A 22348-nucleotide genomic window follows, 5' to 3' on the forward strand; every position below is an offset into this window, starting at 1 on the left:
TTGTCATGGCCCGCCTCTCCATCATCTGGATTTTACACCCTTTGTCTTCTATTCTCTTTTTATATATTCCCGAGCATTGATGGGGTGGGGATGGAATACTGGTGTTCCACTTCAGGTGATAGGTATTTGCAAGTAGAGCCCTTATTCTCCCTGTCCTTTTCTCTGGCTGGAGTCTATGATACAGTAACAAAAGGAAACAAAGATTTCTTCATGTTTTTCCTAATTTTAGGAATAAAAACACTTAATTTTTTTAATATGGTGCTTATATTTTTTTTGCTTGTGGTGGTTGGCTGATTGGTGTGTGAACAGTTGAAAGATTCTGACTGCAACTGTTCTTCAAAGAGAGCTGAAAACCTCCTGAATTGTGCCACCAGACTATGTTACTCATTAGGATGCAAGCTAAGGAGCACTTACTTTCTGTTTGCAACTGAAGGGTACTGGCCAGACTGTCTTTGGTAGAACCCAACAGAAGTATTAAAAAGGAGAGAGAACTCAAGAAACAAGTCTCCAAAACACCAAAGGATCCAATTAAAAGGTGGGGTACAGAACTAAATAGAGAATTCTCAATAGAGGAGACTAAAATGGCCAAGAGACACTTAAGAAAGTGCTCAACATCCTTAGCCATCAGGGAAATGCAAATCAAAACAACTCTGAGATACCATCTAACTCCTGTCAGAGTGGCTAAAATCAAAAACACCAACGACAATTTATGCTGGAGAGGATGTGGAGAGAGGGGAACACTCCTCCACTGCTGGTGGGAGTGCCAACTCGTACAGCCTCTTTGGAAATCAGTATGGAGATTCCTCAGGAAAATGGGAATTAATCCACCACAAGACCCAGCAATTCCACTCTTAGGCATATATCCAAATGAAGCAAATTCATACAACAAAGGCATCTGCTCCACTATGTTTATAGCAGCATTATTTGTAATAGCCAGAACCTGGAAGCAACCTAGATGTCCCTCAACTGAAGAGTGGATAGAGAAAATGTGGTACATTTACACAATGGAGTACTACTCAGCAGAAAAAAACAATGGAATCTTGAAATTCGCAGGTAAATGTATAGCACTGGAAGAAACCATCCTGAGTGAGGTAACCCAGTCGCAAAAAGACAAACATGGTATGTACTCACTCATATATGGATTTTAGACATGGATCAGGATAGTGCCAGTCTGCACTTCCACTGATAGAGAGTCTGGGAAACAGGAAAGAACCTAAAAGATATGCATATATGCATAGTACCCAAGAGAGGAGGATTGAGACAAGATCCTCTGAATGGATGGGGAACACGGCGAGGGGTGGGGGGGAGTGGGAGCTGGGAAGAAGAGAGTGGGAAAAGAGGAAGAGAGAGTAGATCAGATCATGGGGGAACAGGAAGGTTGAGTGGGTAGGGGTAGAATAGGGGGAAGAGGGAATCATAGGTTAGAAGACAGATCAGGCACCACAGTGACCTCGAGTGATCTAAAGGGATAACACCAATTGGCAAGCTAAGCAATAGTGGAGAGACCACCTCGAATGCCCATTCCTGATAATGAACTTGATGTCTATAACCATCCGGGAGCCTTCATCCTGTGACTGATGGAAGCAGAGGCAAACACACAATTAATCACTGAACTGAACCCAAGGAACCCAGTGACAGAGAGAGGAGTGATGAGCAAATTGGCAAAGAATGGGCTGGCAAAACCAGCAGAGACAGCTGATTTGAACAGGGGAGAGCTCTTGGACCCCAGACCGACAGCGGGGAGGCCAGCATGGGACTGATCTGGACTCCCCAAATGTGAGTGTCAGCGAGAAGGCCTGGGCAACCTATGGGGCCCTGAGCTGTGGATCAGTGTTTATCCCTGGAAAACAAACAGTCATCGTGTGCCCATAGCACAAAGAGGGATGCTCTCTCAGCCTGGACTCTTAGGGGGAGTGCCTGGACCCTACCCAGAGTGAAATGACAGACTCTAGATATCCCTATGTGGAAGGATTTGGCAATAGGGTGGGAGGCTGGGGGGGGAAGGGGAGTGCGGGAGGAGGAGAGGGAGAGGGAACTGGGATTGACATGTAAAACAAGCTATTTAAAATTAAAATAAAAAATGTTAAAAAAAAAAAAAAGGAGAATGGTCCACAATGGCCTGTCAGGATCCACTTTGCCTTCCTTCTGGGAGGCCCATCTGACAGCTGGAGAGGTCCTTTGCCCTCATAGGATGCCCTCTGGGTGAACATTGCTCTTCCAGTAGGAACCACAAAATGGTCCCATATCTCTATTCCCTTCAACTCAGCTGTGAGGTGTATTTTCAAAACTTGATCTAAATTGATCTGTAGACTGAAAAAGAAATAAAAGAAACTTTTGGTAATAAAATTTGGCTCTTATGGCCACTGTCATGACAGCAATACTGGCACGTTGAGCTTTAACTGCATCCACTAATTAGATAACCTCTATAGTCATGTAGGAACAGACTCTGAGATCTCTTGTATCCAAGCCTTGACAGACTTGTTGAAGGCCTGAATCTCTGAGGAAGATGTCCTGTGTACCTTCTACATTCTTTTACACCGGCTCATCCTCCCCACATTCAGCCACAGATGAGGCCATTGATGACTCTTCTTTTGTCCATACTAAAGCCCATTCTCAACCTCCAGCCTCTCTGCCATTCGCCATCCTTTACCTGGCAATTCTGATCCCAGCTACCTCTTTATCTTTCCCTTCTCTCCTCATTCCTTCCAACCTGCAGATCTCTCTCCAACTACCCCCTCTATCCAGACAAACTTCCCCTCACTAACTCTGGAACTCCATATAGGGAACTCAGGAAACAAAAGCCTCTCTGCCTCAGAGAATATCTATGGGATCCTCATCTGGGTATCTGTCCCCTTCCCCATGTTGGAACTGTAACCCATACAATTCAATCTAGAGTCATTTATCCAGAATCTCTCTTTGATAAAGACTTCAAAAGGCTTCTGATCTAACCTGGTAAGACATATGTATCATCCTAATGCCTGCAAATGCATGAAGAAGAGTCCCACTTTAGTGTGTACCTAGGTAGATGACACTCATGATTGTCACCCATTTACAGTCAGGTGAGGCAGTATTGCTGCACAGAAAATGGAGCCCTGCTGTGCATATATGACCACAAATGCTGGAAATTATGGAAGAAGGACTTACTGAGACTATATGACCACCGGTCTGTTAGAATGAATGAAAGGTCCTTTGTCAAACACATTACCTATAGCAAGTTATGAAAGATAACCTGGGGAGCTTCTGTAGGCTACCTAAAACCTGCAGAAGAATATTAACCTGAACACCAAGAGTCGGGAATGCCAAGCAATTCTGGCTGTGCAACTTATTAGTCAAGTCTCTATAGATGTTAGTTAGATGAAAGCTTGAAAACCAGGAACATGACTCCTTTCCCTATCTAATTAGACACAGATTTAAGATCTGTAGCAACCAGATGGAGACCTCAATGGCTAGAAAGGATGAACTGGGTAGGGGGAAGATAAATTAAGAGTTTAGTGTATGACTACAGCAATTGCCTGTTCTCAGCTCAAGGCAAAAAAGATGAGCGCCTCATCCAGCAACCACCCCCTTGATTCCACAGCAATTTATCAAGCTCCTGTGCAAAGCATCCTTCCTATCATCACTGTGGTTAGCAAGGACATTTGAACTGAGAATAGCAATAGGCTACGCTTTTCCCTGGAAGCTATATCTAAAGATCCATTCAACAATAGTGGAATCAGATATCCATACCAAGAAGTAATCTTGTGTTGATATTTAGACGTGAGATTGTTGGGGTCAAAGGTTTTGTGACTCAGTTGTTAAGGCCCACTGGAGGTGGGAATATCCCTCCCTCCCTGTTGATGGAAGGAGTTCTCAACCCAAGAACCTCAACCTTAGATCAAACCTAACATTGCTTCTGGACTCTGAGGAGTCATCAAGGAAAGAAGTACCTCCCTGTTGAGGATGGTGTTAGTCAGTTTTTTTTGTCAACATGACACAGGCTAGAGTCATCTGAAAAGTGGAAGCCTTGGTAGATAAAATGCCTCCATAAGATTGTCCTCTAAGCAAGCCTTTGGGTATTTTCTTGATTAATGATTAGCATAGCCTATTGTGGATGGGACCACCCCTTGGTTGGTTGTCCTGGGGTGTATAAGAAAGCAGGCTGGGAAAGCCATGGAGAGCAAGTCAGTAAGCAAAGCCTTTTTGTGGCTTCTGCGTTGGTTCTTGCCTCCAGGTTTCTGGCCTACTTGGACCCCTATCCTGACTTCCAATGGTAAAGTATTCACCTCTATGGATAGTAACAAATAACTCTAGATATGGCAGAGACCAGGATTATATTCTTTGTTTGACACAAGAGTTACTTTTTCTGTACTGAGTACATTGTCCAATCTGGCCCCCAGTTCCTAGACAACCATTCCGAGAGCAGCCTCTAATCAGAATGTCTTCACTCCTTTTAAATGGTATCAACAGAACTCCTAATTCACTAGTATTCTCACTTCTTCCAACAATCTCATGTTTAAATATCAACACAAGGTTGCTTTCCTCACAGCTCCTCATTCTTGCAGACATCAGCTTCTGAAGTTCTGTTATTCCTAGTTGAGTTGATACTATTTCTGGAACTCTATCAATACAAACACAAACTTGCCCCAAGACTAAACTCTAAGCAGTGTTCAGCTTGTCTATAATCTGACAACTTGTGGTTAACAGCAAATATCTAAAAACCCATTCAACAATAGTGGAATCAGATACCCATACCAAGAAACAATCTTGTGTTGATATTTAGACATAAGATTGTTGGGGTCAAAGGTTTTGTGACTGAGTTGTTATCACAGTCTTCCTGGCTGTTATCCCAGGAAGTCTTGTATGGTCACAGGAAATGTCTAGTTCAAGATACATATCCAATATTGCTAGGAGTCTTAGCTGGGGTTGTCCTTGTAGATTCCTGGGAGCTTTCCTTGCACTAGGTTTCTATCTGACCCCAAAATGTAGTCTATCTGACCCCAAAATCTCTTTCAGTGCTCTTCCCCTCCATCCACCCCAACCCAACCCCTCATGTTCCCATCCCCACCCACCCCCAGTCCATCCACGGGATCTCTTCTATTTTCCCCTCCCAGAGAGATCCTTGTTTCCTTCCTTGGGCCCTTCTTGCTACTTAGCTTCACTGGATCTGTGGGCTGTAACATGGTTCTCCTTTACTTTACAGTTAAAATCTAATTATGAGTGAGTACATTCTATGTTTGTCTTTCTGGGTCCAGGTTACTTCACTCAAGATGATTTTTTTTCTGGTTCCATCCATTTGCCTTCAAATTTCCTAATGTCACTGTTTTTAACAGCTGAGTAATATTTCATTATGTAAATATGCCACATTTTCTTTACCTATTCTTTGATTGAGGGGCATGTAGGTTGTTTCCAGGTTCCAGCTATTATTAATAAAGCTGCTGTGAACATAATTAATCAAATGTCCTTGTGATATGATTAAGCATCCTTTGGGTATATGCCCAAGAGTAGCAGAGATGGGTCTTGTGGTAGGTCAATTCCCAATTTTCTGAGGAAACCACCATATTGATTTCCAAAGTGGCTGTGAAAATTTGCACTCCCACCAGCAATGAAGAGTTGTTCCTCTTGCTCCGCATCCTCTCCGCTATGAGCCATCACTTGTGGTTTTTTTTTTTATCTTAGCCATTCTGACAAGTATAAAATGGAATCCCAGTGTCATTTTAATTTGCATTTTCCTAATGGCTAGGATGTTGAACATTTTTATTAGTGTTTCTTGGCCATTTAAAATGCTTCTGCAGAGAATTCTGTTTAAACCTGTACTCCATATTTTAGTTGGATTATTTGGTCTTTTTATGGCTAGTTTCTTGAGTTCTTTATATATTTATTTATATATATATCAGCCCTTTGTCAGACATGGAGATGGTAAATATCTCTTCCAATTCTGTAAGCTGCTGTTTTATCCTACTGACAGTGTTCTTTGCCTTAGAATATTAGTTAAAGATGTGTTATATTTGTTTATGCTGTGGAACGTTTGTGTAATGATGAAAAGATGTGTTGCATTCTTTTATGTTTCATTTGTTTAACTCTGTAAAGCTGTGTTACTCTGTCTGTCTAAAACATCTGATTGAGCTATTAAAAATTTGAACAGCCAATACCAAGGCAGGAGAAAAGATAGGCGGGGCTGGCAGGCAGAGAGAATAAATACAAGGAGAAATCTGGAAGGAGAGGAGCAAGGATGGAGAAAAGGAGAGGAGGATGCTGGGTGCCAACCACCCAGTCACACAGTCTGACACAGAATAAGAAGGAAAGAAAAGAAAGAAAAGATATACAGAAATAGAGAAAGGTAAAAGCCTAGAGGCAAAAGATAGATGATAGGGAATATCCTTCTGTGTGCTATAAACATATGCTTTTCTTTGGTTGATGAATAAAGCTGTTTTGGCCAACAGACTGGCAGGATGTAGCCAGACAGTAAGTATAGGCAGAGCTATCAGACTAGGAGACTTCTGCGAAGAGGAACATGGAGAGTGAGTTGTTCATGTAGCTACCAAAGAAGAAAGAGACCTAGCCATTACAGGTAAGCCAAGACCACGTGGAGATACACAGATTACTAGAAATGGATTAATAATTAAGAGAGAGCCAATAAGAAGCCTGAGCCATTGGCCAAAATATAAGCATCTGTGTGCTTATCTGGGACTGAACACTGCAGGGACCAGGCAGGACAGAAACTTCTGTCCACAGATAAACAGGAAAATTTAAGTTAAGAAAAGCTGGCAAGAAACAAGCCAAGCTAAGGCTGGGCATTTATAAGTATGAATAAGCCTCTGTTTGATTTATTTGGGACCTGGGTAGCGGGCTCCCAAAGAGCCAAGGAGTGAAAACAACCAACTACACCTTACAGAAGCTTTTCAGTTTCACGAGGTCCCATGTATTATTAATTATTGATCCTAGTGTCTACGCTATTGTTGTCCTATTCAGGAAGTTGTCTCCTGTGCCAATGCATTTGAGGTTATTTCCCACCTTCTCTCTGTATTGATTTTTAATTGGCATGTATATTTTCTAAGAGAGAAGGGAGGCATGAAGTTGTTTGAGGGAAGGGAAACTATGATCAGAATATACTGTATGAAAAATTATTTTCTGTCTACAAAAGGAAAGGGAACCATGCATTTCTCTACCATTGCACTTACCATCAGCATTTTACAGTCTAGAAAAAGCTCAGAAGGCAAAGCTAATGGCAACTTGTTGTAAAGATTCCAATATCTGGTTATCATTAGATGTACTTTCCTTAATATATGCTTGGAAAAAATAGATCATGCTTCTGTACAGATCTGTGAATCAACACTTCTTATGTTTACTTGAAGGTATCACAGTAGGAACAATTTGTTAATAAGGACCATCTGTCAAACAATGTGCTAAGTAAGTACTCCCATTATTTTATTGAGATCAAGCACATTAGTATTTACCCATTTCCAGGGGGAAAATGAGGCTAAGAGAAGTTCAGTCATACACCAAAGATTACAGGGATTAGTAAGCAGCAGTATCTGGTGATGAATGTAGTGAAAAGAAATCAACCAAAAGCTTGTATCTCCCCCAAAATAATGAAAATCTCAATATTGCTTATTTAATGGTATAATTTTATCCAGCATTAGAGTACATGGTATATTTTAAATATATCTTCAAAATCCTCTTCTACACATTTACAGTAAGTTGGAAAAAGCCAAAGCCAAATATGAAACTCAGTTAGTTAAATTATTAAATAACACTAAAGAGCCGTAACTCTGAAGCTCTTTGACACCATGAGCAGCGGCATTGCCTGTCAATCTCAGTTCTGTAAATCCATAGTATCTTTTCAAGCACAGATTGTGGAAGCTGCTGCATTCCTGTTGACAGTGCCTTGCCACACTGCAGCTAATAGATTCCGTGAGAAACCCTACCATATGGTTGATACACTGAAACCATTTACCTTGAAAGTATACCTTGTGAAGCATTTGACAGCCTGCTTATAAATTAACAATATATTCTTAAAATTCCTAGCAACCCTAAGATTCACACACATAAATGTTTGCATGTGATGCCTAGAGTTTCATACTCACTAAATGTGGAAAAGAACTAAATCTTATCAGATTATGATAATGAAACCAGCATTGTTTTATTTTTATAACTATAGCACTTGCTTGCTCATCTACAAGGAGACATTCAGGAAAGGGTGAACAGCCCTGCAGACTGTAGTGAGAGATCCTGTGGTTGCCGCTTCAGAAGAATTTAGGTAATGTGTTCTTTATAGAAGCAGTGGCAATTTTACCTTCTGTATTTTATTCTTGCATTTAAGTCTTCTGAGGATTTTTTGTTTCATTTTTCCTGTAACAAATGGTCCAGAAGTAACATTTCTGGGCCTGGAGAGATGGTTCAGCATTTATGAGTACTGGTTGCCCTTCTAGAGGACCAGGGTTTGATTCCCAGCACCCACTTGAAAGTTCACTTGTAAATTCATCCCTCTCCCAATTGAATCTCTTCCTCTAGCCTCCAGGGGCACTTCCTACATGTGGCACACAGGAATAGATGCAGATAAAACATCTATACACATAAAATAAATAAAATAAATACATTTTGGAAAAAAAAGAAACAGCATCCCTGTTTAGAGAGAAAAACAACGAGCCTAGACAGAGTGGTCAGTAGGATTTAATCACTCATGTGAAATCTTCACATTCAGATATATTTTTCAAGTATGTTACATAATATATAACATTTTGTAGGCTCGTTGCTTACTATCATTTTAAACTAAACATGGTTTTGGTGGAGTGAGGTTTGTATATTGGCTCATAGGCATGATAGAGTTTTTAGATTAAGTGTGGAATAAAAACTGAGATTCATTTTCCATAAAAAGATGACTGGGTGAGAATGAATATCTGCATGCATCTCTTAACAGGAATATAGTAAAGAAGAAGCAATAAGCTGGACAAGCTCATGCATGTCTGTAATCTAAGTACTTGGGAGGCTGAGGCAGCAAAACCACTCAGTATGAAGTCAGCCTGGGTTACATAGTGATTTCAAGGCCAGCCTGGGTTACTCAACCAAATACTGTCTCAACAAAATTAAGTTAAAGATTAAACCATAAAATTATTATAACCCGAGACATGCGCCAAAATGAAATGAAGCAAAGCAAAACAAAAGCTTTGTGTATAGCTTGGAACCATCCAAGAAAGAAACTACAATGTTCCACAGTTGCAGAGCTGGATGGTGTGGTCCAAAAGCTTTGGATCCCAAAGATTCCATCACAAAATCTGAGATATCCAATATGAAGCCACAGGATTTGGTGTTTTCCCTTTTAGGTTTCAGTTTCCTGTTGGTCTAATATTTGATTGCCATGCTCCAGTTATTCCCTTTAATATCAGAACTGTTTATGCTGTGTCATTTTATACTGGAAACATGTAACTTGCTTGGGGTAATAGAGGCTCACAGTTGGGAGAATGCCTGACTCTCAGAAGAGACTGGACATGTGTTTTGAATGGCCTTGGATCTGTTAAAGACTGTGGCTCTTTTGAACCTGGTCTAAATGAATTATGCATTTTAAGATGGCCATGAGCCTATGAGGATGAGCAGTAGAAGATTATGTCTTAACGGTGTCATGTTGACAAGGGATGGACTTGTGATGATTAATATTATCAACAGGACAAGATCTAAAATCACCTAAGAGATGAACTTCTGGGCATCTTTGTAATGGGTGGCACTGTTCCTTGGGCTAAGGTCCTGGACTTACTAAAGAGGAGAAAAGAGAGCACTCGCTCTGCTTCTTTACTGTGGATTTAATGTGACCAGCTACCTCCCATTTCCATGGCCATACCTTCCCCACCAGGATGGACTGTGCCCTCAAACTGTGAGACAAAACAACCCTTTCTTCTTTACATTGTTTTGTTGAGTATTTTATCACAGAAGGAATCTGTATACCTGGTCAGCCCACCCAAGCTTGGGCCTCAAAGTTCTTTTCCAGTTCAACAAGACTCCCTTCCTTTAATCTGGCTTTCTCATTTAATTTCCATGTATATTAATCATATAATAAAGATGGCCTACAACTTTTAACATTTTAGGAAGAATATGAATTAACTAACTATTGGCGATGCAATTTTTCATTGGAATCAATGTTTTCTATTTCATTTATTGCAAACCCTAATATTGAGATAACTTTTAAAAGTTGCCAAAGCCCCCTTTCTCCTACTGGTGTGCCTTGTTCTGCCTTGATGTGATATGCCTTGTCTTATTGTAGCTTGTTATGCCATGTTTAGTTGATGTCCCAGGGTGGCCTGCTCTTTTCTAAGGGGAGATGGAGGGGGGTGTGGATCTGGGGGGGAAAGGGAGGGAAGGGGAAAGACTGGAGGGAGGGGAAACTGTGGTCTGGATGTAATGTGTGAGAGAAGAATAAAAATAAAAGAAAAAAACTGTTCAATGTCATCAGTTTCCAGGGAAATGAAAACTTAAACTACTCAGAGATCCTACTTTACCCCAGCCAGAAAGGTTGCCATCAAAAATCAAATGACAACAAAAGCTTGAGGTGATGTGGGGGAAGGGAATACTTATCTACTATTGGTGGACATATAAATTGGTTTAGTCACTGTCTCAGATAGGGTTTCTATTGCTCTAATAAAAGAAAGACCATCAACAACTACAACAAAATGTCGCCTAAGACTCGCTCTTGCTGCTGCTCGAACTCTACTCTCCTTCCTGCCTTTACATTTCTATTTTCCCCTCCCCAGAGAAGATCATAAAGACAAGGTGTAAAATGGAACAGAGGAAAATCAAGAAGCTACATACCTGGCTCATAGATCACAGAGAAATAACTATTAATTCATCTGCTTAACTTGGGCTGTCTGGTCTTAAATCAAGGATCTGTCCATAATGCCTTGAGAAATTTGTTCCAAGTTCCTTAACCAAACAGCTGCAGGCACCAGGCAATAGCTGGCAAGCAAAAGATTTAGCCCTATGTACCAAACAGAGAAAACTGACACCCCAAACCGGCTGTGAGTTAGACTCCTATGAATGTTGTAAAAAAATTCCTGCTAAAAGAAAAACAGGTGACTTAGACCAAAAAGAATTAACTTCAGATGTGCACATCCTGATGCAAAAATAAAAACAACCTTAAAATCAAAATAACAAGTATATTCCAAAAAAAAAAACAAATTCCATAGTAATGGCCCCTAACAAAATGACCTAAAAGAACATTCACAAAAATAACTCTAAAGAATGGTTATAACTATGATCAAACATCTTGAGGAGGACTGAGAAGAATAAAATAAGGAAATCAATCAAAGGAATAAAAAATTTGAATTTCTAAAGAAATTGATAAACATGGAAAACTCAATAAGTCAATTAAACCCTTAGTGGAAAACCTCATAGAAAGAATGGGTCATGTTGAAAAATAGAGTCAGGGAAGGAAGACCAAAAAATCACACACACACACACACACACACACACACACACACACACACACACACACACAAAGACAAAAAAATCCAACAAACAAAAAAGACATAAAACAGAATTACATCAGAAAAAGAAAAAGAATGGAACATCTGAGAGAGTTTTAGGACAAAATAAGATCTAACCTTAGAATTACAGGCACAAAAAGAAGAATGCCACAACATAGGTCATATCTTCAGTTAAATAACAGAAGAAAATCTCCCAAAGCTAGAGAAAGAGATCTCCACCCATGTACAAAGGCCTGTAGAACACCAAATAGATAGTGCCATAAAATAAATTCTCCCCAGTATATTATAGTTAAAACATTAAAAGTACAGAATAAGGAAAAGTATTGAAAGCATCAAGAGAGGAGAGTCAAGTCATTTCATAAGACAGTCATCTAGAACAATGTCTAATTGTGTGACAGAAACCATGGAAACAGGAAAGCCTTCCCATAAAGATGTACTCCAGGTTCTGGATGCATTCTACTGTCAACCCATTCTATTATACCCAGCAAAACTTTCGAAATTGGAGGAGAAATAAAAACTTTCCATTGTAAAAAAAAAGATTAAATGAATTCATCACTACTAATCCAACTCTGCAGAGGATACTAGAAGAAATACTTCAGTATCAAGTGAATGATAAACACGTCCAAGAGGTTACAGGGAACAAACCAACAATGTCAGAACAGGTATTCAAAAGTATCCTGAGAAAAAAAATAGACCAACAAAATGGTGAGAATTAATATAAATCTCTCAATGCTAACTATAAATATCAATGATTTCAGTTCTCCATTAAAGAGACATGAACTAGCAGACAGGATCAGAAAATAGAATCCATGTTTTTGCTGTCTCCCAGAAACATACTTCATTATCAATGATAGATACCAACCACCTTGGGGTAAAAGGACAAAAAAAGATACTCCAAAAAAACAGAACTAAGATACAAGCAGGCATTGGTATTATAATTTCTGACAAAATAGACTTAAAATAGAGACTAGTCAAGGGAGACAATGAGAAACATTTCACACTCATTAAAGAAAAAATAATCTATCAATTAGATACTACAATGACCAAACACAGGGCACCATATTTCACAAAAGAAATACTACTAGATCTAAAGTCACAGATTAAGCATGATACAGTGATAGTGGAGTGACTTCAGTACCCATTCTCACCAATAGACAGGCCATCTGAAAAAAAATAAAACTAAATAGAAAAATGATTGCATTAAATGACATCATGAACCAAATGGACCTAGTAGATATCTATAGAACATTCCACCCAAACACTGAAGAATACATGTTCTTCTCAATAACCCATTGAACACTCTCCAAAACTGACCACATATTAGGAAAGTCTCAACAAGTATAAGAAAATTGAAATAATACCCTGAATTCTTTCTAACCTCAGTGGACTAAACCTACATACCAACAACAGTAGAAACTATTGAAAGTATACAAACTCATGGAAACTAAACAACACATTACTGAATGATAATTTTGTCAATAAAGAAATCAAGAAGGAAATTTAAAAGTCTTAGAATTGAAAGAAAAAAATGTATGAGAAACAATGAAGGCAATTTTTAAGTCTCTATTACTAAGTGCCCATAAAAAATTGAGCAATCTCAAATTAATAACTTAGTGATATACTTGAAGAGCTTAAAATAAGGATAATAAGGATATAACACCCAAAAAGTAGATTGTAAGAGTTAATTCAAATGAGGGCTAAAATTAATGAAATAAAAACAAAAATTCAAAGAATACTGAAACAAAGAATGTGTTTTTAGAAAAAGATTAACAAAACTAATGAACCTTTAGCCAAATTAACCAAAAGAAAGAGAAACATGATCCAAATTAATAAAATTAAAGATGAATACAAGGACATTACAACAGACCAGGAGAATTCAGAGTCATAGTCACATAATTTAAGATCTACATACCATCAAATTAGAACTTATGAATGTATGTAACCTGCCAGCTAAATCAAGTTGAAATAATTTAAATATACCCATAACATGCAAAGAGATATTATTTAAAAGTCTCCCAACTAACAAAAGCCAAGTACCAGATAGGTTCAGCCCAAAAATTTACCAGACCTTCCAAGAAGAAGAAACACCAATACTGTTCAAATTATCTCATAAAATAGAAAAAGGAAAAACACTTCCAAAATCGTTTACAAAGCCAGTATTACCTTGATGACAAAACTAGACAAAGACCCAAGAGAAATAGAAAACTGTAGGTCAAGCCTTTTGCTGAACATGGATACAAAAAATAATTCTCAATAAACCATTTGCAAAATAAATCCAAGAGTACATCAAAAAGATTATCTGTTATGATCAACTAGTCTTGAGATGCAGTGATGATTAAACATATATAAATCTGTAATGTGATCTACCTCATAAACAAACTAAAAACAGAAACACATGATCATCTCATTAGATGAAGAAAAAAGCCTTTTACAAAATCCAATAATCCTTTGTGATGAAAGTCCTAGCAAGACAAGGGATACAAGGGACATTCCACCACATAATAAAGGTGATTTACAGCAAGACCTCAGTCAACATCAACCTAAGCAGAGAGAAATTGAAAGCACTTCCACTAAAATCATGAGCAGATAAGAATGTCTATCACTATTTCCATATCTATTCAACATACTACTTGAAATTTTATTTAGAGAAATAAAACAACTAAAGAAAATCAAGGGGATACAAATGGGAAAGGAAAACGTTAAAGAAGATGATATAATCTTACATATAAATAAATGTAAAAACTCCACCAGGAAACTCTTTTTCTTTGTTTTTAATCTTTCATTATTTATTTTAATAAAGACTTATTTAAATACAAATTTTGCCATATATATAATTTTTAAATTTAAATTTAATTCAATTCCAAGTCCCTCTGTTTTCCTCCCCTCCTCCTGTGCCCCCCCACCAAACGCCCCCCAATATTCCCTCATTTCCCCAGGGAGGGTGAGGCACTCTATGGGGGTGTCCATAGTCTGTCATTTCATCCAGGGCAGGGCCTAGACCCTCCCCCAAGAGTTCAGGGTGAGAGTGCATCTCTCATTGTTGGATGGGAGTCCAAAGTCCATTTGTATACCCGGGATAAATACTGATCTACTACCCAAGGCTCAATAGATTACCTAGGCCTCTTCACTGACACCCACATTCAGGGGGTCTTGATCAGTCCCATGCTGGGTTCCCAGGCATCAGTCTTGGATTCAGCTGTTTCTGGGGGTTAAACCAGCCCAGTCTTAATGCCTTTGGTCATCAGTCCTCCCTCTCTGTCACTGGATTTCTTGAATTCAACTCAGTGCTTAGCCATGGGAGTCTGCTTCTGCTTCCATCAGCTACTGGATTAAGGTTCTGTTTCCCAGACTCTCTGGCCATGGGATTGTAGGCTGGTACTCCCCAGATCTATGTCTAAAATCCATATATGAGAGAGTGCATGCCATGTTTCTTTTTGTGACTGGGTCACTTCACTCAGGATGATTTCTTCTAGTGCCATCCATTTGCCTGCAAATTTCAGAATTCCATTGTTTTTTTTCTGCTGAATAATACTCAATTGTGTAAATTACCACATTTTCTCTATCCACTCTTCAGTTGAGGGACATCTAGGTTGCTTCCAAGTTCTGGCTATTACAAATAATGCTGCTATGAACATAGTGGAACAGACATCCTTGTTGTGTGAATGGGCATCTTTTGGATATATGCCTAAGAGTGGAGTTGTTGGGTCTTGTGGTAGGTTTATTCCCACTTTTCTGAGGAATCTCCACACTGATTTCCAAAGTGGCTGTACAAGTTGGCACTCCCACCAGCAATGGAGGAGTGTTCCCCTTTCACCACATCCTCTCCAGCATAAATTGTCGTTGGTGTTTTTTATTTTAGCCATTCTGAAAGGAGTAAGATGGTATCTCAGAGTTGTTTTGATTTGCATTTCCCAGATGGCTAAGGATGTTGAGCACTTTCTCAAGTGCCTCTCAGCCATTGTAGACTCCTCTATTGAAAATTCTCTATTTAGTTCTGTAGACCACTTTTTAATTGGATCCTTTGGTGCTCAGTTCATGTACTCACAGCTACCTGATTTTTGACAAATAAGTCAAAATTATACACTGGAGAAAAGACAGCATCTTCAACAAATGATGTTGGTCAAATAGATGGTTGCAGGAAGAAGAATACATATAGATCTTTATCTCTCACCCAGCAGAAAACTCAACTTCAAATGTATAAGGGACCACAACTTAAGATCCAATATTCTAAATCTGACAGAGTAGAAAGTAGGAAATATTCTTGAACTTATAGTTATAGTCACTAGAAAAGACTTTCTGAACAGGACCCAGCAGTCATTAAGACCAACAATTGACAAACTGGACCACATGAAATTAAAAAGCTTCTGTATAACAAAGGACACTATCAGTCAAGCAAAGAGGCAACCTACAGAGTGGGGGGAAATAAATCTTTATCACCTATCAATCCAACAGAGGATTATTATCTAGACATACGAAGAGCTCAAAAGACTTAACATCAAAAAACAAGCAACCTAATTAAAAATGTGATAATGAACTAAACAGGGAGTAATAAAAATATGGAATACAGATACCTGAGAAACAATTCCTTAAATTTTCAACATCCTTAGTCATCAGAGAAATGCAAATTATAACTTTTATCTTAGAATGTCTAGGATTAAAAACAAAAGCACACGAAGGCTGGCATGGATGTGTGTGATGGGGAACACTTGTTCTCTGCTTGTGGGAGTGAAAACTGGTGTACTCAGTTTTCTGTACTCTCTGAAAATCAGTGTAGAGGCTCCTCACAAAGCTGGAACTAGATCTACCACACAATCCAGCTATACCACTCCTGGGTATATTCCCTATAGACTCACAACAAAGATACTTGAAAATGTGGTACATTATACAAGTGGAACATTATGAAGATGTTAAAAAATAAAATTATGGCATTTGCAGGTAAATTGATGGAACCAGAAATAATACTTCTGAGTGAAGGAAGAAGGCAGAAAGACAAATGCTACACGTCTTCTCTCATTTGTGGATTTGACTCCAGATATATGTGTTTCGTTTGAAATACCCAAAGAAATCAGAGACTTGGTAAGGGACCATGGGATATGAGACTTTCAAGAGAGGGAAGATAGGATGCAGTGGAACAAAGGAGTAAAAGGAAACTGTGGCATAGTAAGGGTTAAATGGAGTGAAGAGTGGAAGGATAGGATAGAGGAAAGAACAATGGGAGGAGATAACTAACACTAGGGAACTTCTGAAAAAGACCTATGGAAACCTGTACCCATAGATTAGTTCATATTTCAACCCTTGTCAGTAAAGGATTTAGTTTCATTTTCTTTGTTTTATTGCAGCAAATGGTGATTAGCATATTGAGACACAACTGGTCAAATGCAGAGATTAAGAAACTGGAATGTTCAGCTCCAAATCAAATGTCTATATAAAGCTCTTCCTCCCCCAATAAGGCTCAGAGGTCATTGCATAAGTGTATGTGGAAAGAGCCTCCAGCACACTCCCGTATGATCCAGAAAGCCCCATCCATCCCTGTTTCTCTCCAAACCCTGCCCACTCAAGAGTCTCCAAACAAAAGAAAGGCACCAAAAAGTTCAATACCACATTCTTAGGGCTACTACTCCCCTGAAGTTGCCAAACCAACCAAGTTCCCATCTACAGTGCTCAGTTTTGACCATACTTGGGCACAAACCCAGCTAGTGGTGAACACATCATCAACCCTCACCTATGACCTAAAAAGTCTCCATGCTTTTGTTTTAGGTGTGACTTCTCTGACCTCAATCTCTGGGACTGGAAAACCTGACTAGGAATTGCTTTGCTCAAATAAACATGTTTTTATACTTTTTCAATTTGGCTTGGTTTGGCTTACTGCGGTGGTAGAGAAACCTATGGGTATGTGGAGGAGCAGAAAACCCATTAATTAGCTATTGATAACTTGGGAGAGAGAGGGGGGAGGGAGGGAGGGAGAGAGAGAGAGAGAGAGAGAGAGAGAGAGAGAGAGAGAGAGAGAGAGAGAGAGAGCGCTTTTTAAGGGTGTGGCCCCTAGTAGGTCAGCATTTCTCCAGTTGATGGCCCAAGGTTATAGGGGCAGCACAAATTGGACTTGATGATTTTTAGTAAAGAAAAGAAAACACAAAGTTGGCTGGGTATAAAAGAGGTCATGGATCTAGATGGAGTTAATGAGGGAGGATGAACATAATCAAAATAAATTACATGAAATTCCCAAAAAACTAATAAAAAAGTAAAATAATAAAGTTTTAAAACCAGATGAAAAGGCATTGATGTTGTGGCCACTCTTCCTCGAGCAACACCTCCCACTGCAGACAACCCTAACTACAATAATGGGTGTGCTTCCTGCTCACCAAGTTGGCAATAATGTAGATACAATGGTGAAACACCGATGTTTCCTTGGATTTTAATTAAACATAATTAAATCAAGTTCAAAGGCAGTTTTGACTTTAAAATAAACAATTTTAATAACGTAACACAGCCAGTTACTGGAGAAACACTGATTTACTGCAAATTAGAAAGGAGGTTATCATCCATCAGAAAATAAAAGGGGCTCGTAATCCCACAATACATATTAGCTAGGATAACCTAATGTAGAAAATCCACCTCTAAACCTATAGTTACATAGCACAATAAAATACCTTGCTTCTGTCTTGTGCCACAGTTGGTACTGGGAGGCAGGAGAATGAAAGGAGCCTCTCCTCTAAGCCTTCCTCTGGCCCCTGTCCAGGTTCCCCAGCAGCTAGCACCTGAAAAGTCCATCCCAGGCTTTAAGATCTATGCTCAGAGATAACCTTTCCACTTTGATCAGCCGCTTGTGATTTGTGGCTGCACATAAATGCAAAGAAGCTGGGAAATACAGTGAGCCTAAGAAGAAAAGGGAGGAATGTTGATGGGGACAGAGCTTGATGCTGTTACATGAACATATGCACATATAGGTAGGGATGTGATCATGCATCTATATATGGGTGTGGATAATAGGTATGGATATGAGGGGAAGTGCCAAGTGTAGTCAGCAATGGAAGTCATTCTGAGCGTGGATATATGGCTTGGGCATGCATATATTTGCAGGTATAATTAATGGTAGAGATTTTTCTTCTTTTCTTTTTGCGTTTTATATTTGGTTTGGTATAAGTTTTTGTTTGCTTATTTGTTTTGTTTTGGTCTTTCAAGACAGTGTTTCTCTGAGTAGCTCTATTATCCCGGAACTTACTTTGTAAACTAGGCTGGCCTTGAACTCAAAGATCCACCTGCATTTGCCTCCTGCATGCTGGAATTAAAGGCATGCACCACCAATATCCAGCTGAGTTTGGGGTTTGTTTGTTTTTTTCATAAAATTTTTGTATAGATTCTGGGCTGGGGAGAGAGCTGAGTTGATAAAGTATTTGCTTTGCAAGCACAAAAATCCGAGTTAAATTCCCATAACTCATTAAAAAAAAGCCGGGTATGATGGCACTCTTTGGTAATCCAGCCACTAGAAAGGTAAAAATAAGTAGATCCCTGGGGCTCAATGTCCAGGGATTAAAGCTTAGTCTACTTAAGTTTCAGGTAAATGAGAGCCTCTGCCTCAAAAAAAGAAGAAAAATGTTGGACGATGCCTGAGGAATAACACCTGGCGTGCCCTCTGATCACCATATGCATACACATGCATCACACACATGCACACACATGTACACATCAAAATGCTAGATCCCACTCTCTTTCTACAGGACGTCATCTTAGCCAGGTGCAGTGATGTACCTCAGTGGTCTGGGAAGGCTGGGGCAAAAGGATTACTTTAAGCCTAGGACTTCAAAGCCAGCCTGGCATCTTACCAAGTGTATGTCTCAAAACAAAAAGCAAAAAATTCTGCCGCATCTTTGTTTATCATACTTCAAAGTCAGAACAAAACTATTAAAGAAACAAAACTACAATGCACATGGGCTGAGTGGGCAAAAGCAATTGCTGTGCAAATATGAAGCCCTGTGTTTGGATCCTCAGCAGCCACATAAAATGCAAGGTGTTGTCATGTATACCCGTAGCCTCAGTGCTGGGGCTATATACTGACTGCCTGGCCAGAAAATGGCAGGCTCCAAGCTCAGCAAGAGACATTGTCTCAAGGAAACACAGTGTGGAAGGTAAAGACACCTTATATCCTCTGGCCTTAGTCACGGGGTCAGGAGAGTAAAAGAAAAGGCTAGACATCAGCAGAAGGTGCTTGGTAATTCATGGCCATTCCAGACTGCTTGAGGCCATGAGGACATTATATAGACCATTCATTTCCACAAAGAAATTCCTAATCTTCCATTCAAGCTCCAGCTTCATTCCTCTTAGAATCTCATCTCAACAGTTCTTGCCTCCCCAGAGCTAAGAAAAGACGGCCTTAAAAATGTTTTTCAAGTCTCTCAGCGGCAAGCCCTCAGAGTCACTTAGACTATGAAAAAGTTGTGACAACTATCCATGATACACACATTAGACACAGTATTGGATATTGTCCCTTGCTGTCACTGACAAGACAGCCCACAGAGAAATGAAGACTAATGCTATGAATTCCAATTGCCCTTCTGTGGGATAGCTAAGCCTCCCACAGCTGGCCTAGAGCATATGCAGGACATACCTCCTGACAGCCAGCCCAGACTGACAGTAAGAGCATGCGTAGTAGATATTTCCTGACAACCAACCTGGGTCTTCCAGAGGGCCTTGACAACAGCAGCTGAGTCTGATGAGAGCTGATGTGTACCTATGGACAGTGACCACATCACCTGTATTCACTAAGAAGGGTTTATAATAATGCTCCCCCTTTTAAATATATTAATTATGAGAATAATATAGAATCTTCTGTTTAAACTTCCCTTATTCTGGTTTCATAGTTAGCAAAAGGTACCATTTTATAGTTTGCTCTCTAGTAATTCTAGACATATACAATGCATTACTCCCCCCCACTTTCTCCTTCCTCCCTCCCATCCCTGCTAATGCCCCCTCTTCCTTATTAATCCTCCTCTAAGATTGTTTTTGTTTTGTAACCCATTTAGTTTAATAAAAACCATCTTTGTGACCGCAGACTGGAACCATCCACTGGAGTCTGCTGAGGTCACCAGTGGGTACATGATTAAAGGCAGTTAAGTCCTCTGAACCCTGAACTTATTAGTAACAAATAAGCTAGCAGTGAGGGGTAGGGACCTGTGAGACACATTATTGGGCAGACCCAATGTTATGAGACCATGATTGTAAAGGCTGTGTCTTGCTCCGGAGATGAAATGTGAGGTGACAAAAGACCATGAACAAAAACAACTTGGGAAGGAAAAAGTTTATTTCTTTGTCATTTGTGAGTCTGCCATTAGGACAAGAGCTCGAGGCACCAACCTGGGGTCAGAGACTGATACAGATGCTGTGGAGGAATGCTCTTACTGGCTTGGCCCTCGTGGCTCACTCATCTGCTTTCTTATAGAACTCACCTGGTGTGAGCTGCCCCTCCCCGAATCAGTCATCAACCAGGAAAATGTACCACAGGCCTGCCCAGGGGCCAGTCTGTTGGGGACATTTTCTCAGTTGAGGTTTTCTCTTCCAAAACTGACTTCAGCTTGTATCTAGTTGACATAAAACTAGTTAGCACAGCTATTTTCCAGTTCTTACATTCTTTCTGCTTATCCGCAGTGTTCCCTGAGCCTTAGAGGGGATGATGTAAATTTATCATTTAGAGCTTAGCACTCATTTGTCACTTACTCTGAGTACCTTTTGCAGCCATGAGTCTCTGCATTTACCTCCATTTACTGGAAAGAGTCATCTTCAATTAAAGTCAAGGGTAACATTTGCCTATGGCTGTAAACCCACAAAATATTTAGAAAGAAGTTTGATGTTATGTCCTTTTGGCTAAATGACAGTATTCAGACCTCCCCTGTCATGCCAGGCTTACAGGAACAGGCATGGATTCCCTCCTGTGGAGTAGGCCTCAAATCCAATCAGAGAGTAATTGGTTACCCTCCATACTATTTGTAACTCTATTGTACATCTTGTCTTACAGTTCGTAGAATTCACAGTTGGGTAAGACTGTTGATGTCTTGTCTCCATCTGTAGCCTTCTTTGAGCCACCTTTCACCTATAAGAGATTAACCAAATCTGAATCATAGGCTCCAGCCTGTGTCACCTTCATGGCTGAGACATCTTTGTCTTGGGGTGGTATTCACTAAGTGACTGCTCGATGGTCTTTAAAGAAAAATATTTTCCTTTGTAGTGAGACCATCTGATATAACCATAAACGGCCAAACTAAAGATTCTTGAGAGAAACAAAAGAACCCAAAGGAGATGGTATGGTGGTTTTAATAGGAATGGCCCCATAGACTCATGTTCTTGAATGCCTGGCCCATAGGGAATGGCAGTAATAGGAAGTATGACCTTATTGGAGCAGCTATGCCCTTGTTAGAAGTGTGTCACTGAAGGTAGGCTTTGAAGTCACATATGCTCAAGCTAGGCCTAGTATAGAGTCTTCGCTTCTTCTGCCTGCTGATCAAGATGTAGAACTCTCAGCTCCTTCTCCAGCACCGCGTCTGCCTACACACTGCCATGATGATAATGGACTAAACCTCTGAAACTGTAAGCCAGCCCCAATTAAATGTTTTTCTTCATAAGCGTTGCTGTAGTCATGGTGTCTCTTCACAGCAATTGAAGTCCTATGACAATGGCAAACATCAGTTCCCCCAACTGGGATGCCCCCACAAATTAAAGCAGATAACAGAAAATAAATGGAGGGTTTTCTTTCTGTGTTGGGGGCTGTATTTATATGTACACAGATGTGTTAGATACCATGCATGTGTATACCTGTATGCACATATGTGTATGCACACATACACATAAAACCCAAAGATTGAAGTTCAGTGTCTTTCTCAGTCACACTCCATCTATCTTTTGAGACAGGG

The 22348-nt window shown here is 39.7% G+C and overlaps 1 long non-coding RNA gene across 1 annotated transcript; it reads left to right on the forward strand.

Annotated features, from left to right (window-relative positions):
- The first annotated feature begins 6297 nt into the window (after positions 1 to 6297).
- Positions 6298 to 9113, forward strand: LOC110341742. Its single transcript, XR_002383727.1, has 4 exons — positions 6298 to 6547; positions 7332 to 7386; positions 8138 to 8236; positions 8897 to 9113. It is a non-coding gene; the product is annotated as an uncharacterized LOC110341742 (long non-coding RNA).
- Positions 9114 to 22348: the final 13235 nt, after the last annotated feature.

This window comes from Mesocricetus auratus, unplaced genomic scaffold, assembly GCF_017639785.1.
Source record: "Mesocricetus auratus isolate SY011 unplaced genomic scaffold, BCM_Maur_2.0 Super-Scaffold_6730, whole genome shotgun sequence".
Lineage (NCBI taxonomy): Eukaryota > Metazoa > Chordata > Mammalia > Rodentia > Cricetidae > Mesocricetus > Mesocricetus auratus.